Source organism: Pyxicephalus adspersus, chromosome 9, assembly GCF_032062135.1.
Source record: "Pyxicephalus adspersus chromosome 9, UCB_Pads_2.0, whole genome shotgun sequence".
Classification (NCBI taxonomy): Eukaryota; Metazoa; Chordata; class Amphibia; order Anura; family Pyxicephalidae; genus Pyxicephalus; species Pyxicephalus adspersus.
Window position 1 is genome coordinate 66,232,519 of NC_092866.1, and position 5,327 is coordinate 66,237,845.

At 45.5% G+C, this 5,327-nt stretch overlaps 1 protein-coding gene across 6 annotated transcripts in view; it reads right to left on the reverse strand.

The window, feature by feature from the left end:
- SOX6 (SRY-box transcription factor 6) overlaps nucleotides 1-5,327 on the reverse strand; it is a 202,306-nt gene that overhangs the window by 113,854 nt on the left and 83,125 nt on the right. The gene's annotated exons all lie outside the window — the stretch shown is intronic.

The window sequence follows — 5,327 nt, forward strand, 5'->3', positions numbered from 1 at the left end:
GGAGATTTCCCCCAGCAGTTTGTGTCTCTGCCCCTCCCACAATGGGGAGATTTCCCCCAGTAGTTTGTGTCTCTGCCCCTCCCACAATGGGGAGATTTCTCCTGCACTGGAATCTGGCAGGGATAATCTCATAATTGGCCCTCCATATAAAATCTTGGACAACCACATTCATTTGACTTTGGTAATCTATAGAATTCTTAACTCTTGCTGTGCCGGCCCTTTTTCTCCATAGGTTTCCATATCTGTCTTTATTAGAACATTAGGTACAGACAACTATCAAAGACTTCCAATCCGGCAAACGCAAGGCCTAATTTCTGTTTTTTCTCGGCGCACTTCTTCAATTAATCATAATTTGTTGGTTTGAAAAAAAGAAAAAAAAATCAAAACCCTCCTTTCAATAATTGATGTCATTTTCCTGCATTAATCCTCTTCCACATCAATGGGTTTCCAGCTTATACTTATTGTCAGGGGAGCGCATAAAAGCAGATTTCGTCTTATTTTATTGATTACAACAGCGCTTTATTTCACAGTCAATGCATTAATAACACCCAGCCAAAAAAAAAGAAACATGTTAAATTTTAAAGCCAGTTCCGTGTTCGCGTGTTCAAATGTTTTATTTAACGGCTGCAAACTCATTAGTAAAATTACCGATAATAAATGAACAGATCTTAAGAATCAGGAAAAGTCCGAACACCGGCGCAGTATTTAAAACTCGAGATAATCTCACTGCCATTAGGTGACCCCATTAAGAATCCATTGCTGCCAGATACCCCGCCCACTGCGGGATAAGGTGCAGACGATCGCCCATTGTCCAATAACCAATAGAATTCTTCATGAAGATTGGGGAGAAATCTGATTGGCTGAATGAGAATAGTTATCAGAGTGAAAGAAAATCCATGCAATGCAACCAAAATAAAAAATAAATAAAAAAAAGACAATATTACAAAGTATTTATATAGCGCCGACATATTACACAGCGCTGTACAAAGCCCATAGTCATGGGACTAGCTGTCCCTCAAAAGAGCTCACGATCTAATGTCGCTACCATAGTCATATGTCATTATCACAGTCTAAGGACAATTTTGGGAAGCCAATTAACCCTACTGTGTGTGTTTGGGATGTGGGAGGAAACCCGAGTACCCGGAGGAAACCCACACAAACATGGGGAGAACCTACAAACTCCATGCAGATAGTGTCCTGGCTGAGATTCCAACCTGGGACTCAGAGCTGCAAACGCCGGAGTGCTAACCACCGAGCCACTGTACTGCCTAATATATATTCTAGTTAGTTGTCGGTTCCCCAGAAACTTTTCAGACAAGTCAGAGAAATGGAGTCACCATCTCCTCATTGAGCAGGGGCCCCTGATGTGATCCTGGTGGCCCCTGTAGGTCCAGTTGTACACAAGCTGAGCTGGCCAATACCAATGAAATTGCAGAAAACAACAAGAATAATGCCAAAAACTACACCAGTGACTCCTCTCATAGGAAAAGCTGCCTTCCCCCAGCGAAGTGTCTTCATCATTTTAATTAGGCTTCCGCATGAACATTTCTAATATTTCGACCCCACTCCCCTGGACCTATAGAGTATGATTTATGGAAGGGGGAATGATTTTTCTGTTGCACATTTTTTGCTATTGACCTCAGAAGAATATTCCGGATCTGGAGATCGGTTAAATCCATTTGGTGATTATTGGCAGCCATTCACCAAGCTGACCGTTGTGTGGATTTTCCAGTCTTGGGACACATTGAGTCAGTGTTTGGTAAAGAATGCAGCAATGGGGGACGTCCATGGGGGAGTCTTCCCCAATTCAGGGAGGAGGAGGTCACCCTGGACTTCACCCACAAAGTCTGGGTCAGGAAATAGAAAGAAATGTGGGGTCAGGACCCACCCCAAACTGACAGAATACAGAAATCGGCTGATGGAGCCACCAATTACTAAATGTTTCCCTTCCTGGGACCGTTCAGAAATAAAAGCAGAATGGGGAGCTTGCAATACGAGACCGTAACAGCTCATCCAGCATGGGACCTCAGAAAAATCAGCTGAGAAATAATCATTTCCAAATAGAAGACGGCGGTGTCACCGGCCAGCGCTCACAGAGGATCTCACAACTAACATTTTCTCACAATTAATGAAAGCAGATTGAATTATCTGACAATGAAATGACACCAGAGCCCTCAGCACAAGGAATGTATGGGTGTCCCCGCGACTTCTGGGGGATTTTCTATTTACACGGCAGACATTATGGGGATCTTATTATTTGGGCGCAGGAAATGGGCTGGCTGGATGAAGATGATTGGTTGGGTGATTTGTGCAGCATAAATATTTGGTAGACATGGAAATGTTTTCTCCTGCAGCCTTTTTGCACTTCCTGTCTATATGCACCACAGCATTGGCGAATCCCTAGGGCCCGACCCCACAGAATTCCCCAAATCTTCCTGTTGGTGAATGACATCCAGGAGACACAACTTGTCTGTCAGGAGAAATGAACGCAGCTGCAGAGCGGAACAATGCTGGAGAAATCGCAGGAATTCATGCATTGTGGTCATTGGCAGCAGTTCAACAGCCAGATCTAGGAATTCCCTGCTGTATACCTCATTCCTATCTCTGTACTGCGCCACAGCTACAGGTGTGTGATTACAAGGGTCAAGGGTCATTTTAACAATGAATTGAAAGAATAAACAACATTCCTCCTGCATCCATGAAAAGGGAAGAAAAACAACACCACTGTATAGGGAAGTGACATATCCCACAGAGGTCACATGACAATTTGGCTTAAGGGACCCCAACTAAATGACATGTTATTTCCTTTTTGTCTCCTTTTTTGCATCAATTGCCCCATCTCGGTGCTGCTGCCCCCCTGCTATCTCATTGCAGTCACTTCCTGTCTGCATGCATATCAGCGGCATTCCTCACATTGGGTTTCCTGGTGGTGACAACATTGGACCCTGCTAGCCAAATGTGCGGATTCCCATAGGATTAAGGCCATCCCCTGGATTCCCAAAAGATGAAGGCCATCCTCTCAATCAACAATCACTCAACGGTTGGCCAACAATCCACCAGTTTAGGATAGGGGTGTATGGAATGAATGGCCCACTGGCTACCACTTTGTGTTGGACAAAGTTCTCCACAGTGGTTTGTTTCCTTGCCCCTCCCACAGGGCGATGAGGTCACCCAATAACAGGCTGACTACCATTATCTCCATCATTTTGTTTGGTAATGAGTCTGGAATCTTAGATAGGTTGATGTCTCCACCAACCAACAGAGAAGAGACTTTCACATGATTCAATTTCCAAATCTGACTTTAGGGTGGGGAGTTTTCTCTTGAAGACAGATTCCAGAAGTGAGAATAAGTTGGCTTGCTCTCAGTCACCAGGTAAACAGATATTTATTGAGAATGGGGTCTGCACATGTATGTAGATATTGTACAATCTATACACATCTGGAAGGGGGGGGGCTGATGATTGTTGGTCAGACCTGGATGGGTGAAACCATCACAAGGACTCTCCCATATCACCTGACCGACACTCCTCCTCCATTCCTGACCAGCTCAGGATGACCAGTCCTGCCAGGTGGGAGGAGGTCACCACTTACCTGAGGGGCCCATGGCTGTCTGGGGCTCCTGGGGCCCTCCAGGGATCAGCTTGCAGGTCCTGAGTGTACAGACAGGAACATGATTTCTTGTGGTGCAGTTAATCATCAACCTCCAGATTGGTTAATTTGTAATTAGAAGAGAGTTAGGTGTCTGCAGTTGTTGCTGCAGATAGCAGCATGAATGGGCCAATCTCAGGGCAGAGAAAAGACGGAGTGATGCAGCGCTGTCATATAATGCGCCATTTAATATTTAACAGAATTAGGACCGTTAGCAAAACCGTGGCGGGTGCACCGGTCGGCCGACCATAAAAATATCGATTGGCGCAAATCCATTGTGCAGGGGGCCATGTATAAAAAACAATCAAAGTGGATCTGTCACCAGATAGATCTGATAATGTCCAGTGTGTCCCCCCCCCCCCAGTGTACAAATACACAGAAGCCCCCGTGCTGTCTAAATGACGGTTTGTTGGCCGCTGAGGACGCCGGGGCCGCTGGGCCGTCATCAGCCAATAAATTATTTCCTGTAATTATAATAAATAGAAAATTATCTTCAAATTGAGAGCGTTAATTGAAAATCAAAATTCAGAGTGAAGCCTGGAAATTACACACTGAATGTAATTATGTAGGAGAGATTTCACCTCTGCTGCCCCGGTGAATGTTGGGTGAATAACCGCAGGCTGACCATGAAGGGCTCGAAACAAAGGAATACATAATCCAAAGCAATAATTAAATCCTTACACAGCACTATTTTGGCCAATACAGGGCACATTGGTGAGATGGCACCACTACAGCCAACAGCAATTCTGTGTGGTTGGGTCACCGGGGGTTCCAATTGGCCGAGTAAAACAAAAGGTGTGAATGGGGGCTTATACTCCAACAAAAGGTGTGAACGGGGCATTATAGTTGTAACATTACCATGGTGCTGCAAAATAAAGGGTCACCCCACTCCTACCAGGTATTTCAGGTACAGGTGGATGTTGGGCTCACAAAACCCCTTGGCTCCTGGTATCTATAATGATTCCATTAGTGAGATCTCCTCCCTGGGGGTGACTGACCAGTTCTGGAACCTCCCAAATCCACAAAGACATAAGACAAGGTCCAGAAATCCAGTGTGTGGGAATCCACCCATACCCAAATTTAGGTTTTGTGGTAAGTGAGGCCTCCCCAAAGCTCCCAGCGATTGGACACTTACAGGCCACGTCCATCATTCCCGGTGACATAATAGCAGACAAGTCCAGCAAATTAAAAAACACAAAAAGACTGCAGAAGAGTGAGGAATCGGCGGCCTAGATCTCGGTGGCGGTAACAAAGCGCAATATTTCATGTTTTAAGGACAACGCATCCCGCGGGAACGGCTCCGACAAGTAGCAGACAAGGGCCACGTCGCTGCACATGACTTATCTGCGCTCGTCAATTTCACTCCATAATTTAGAGCCGCACTGCCAGTGAATAGTAAATGACTGAACCGCCAGTCACTACGATTATCTGGAACATCTTCCCTGCAAAAAGGAAAAGCTCCGGGACTGAGCGGGCTGCGCACACAGACCCTGAAAATAATTTGTCGCCCCTCTTAAGGGAGGAATCTATTATTTAACGCCTCGCACCATTATCTGCAAGAAAGAGAATTGCCGCCTCTCTTTGTAGAACTCCACAATTGTGAATTCCGCGGCTTCCCCATTAAATTCCGACACTTCATCTCCGATTAACCCCTTCACCGCTGGCTATACAGGGCGCCA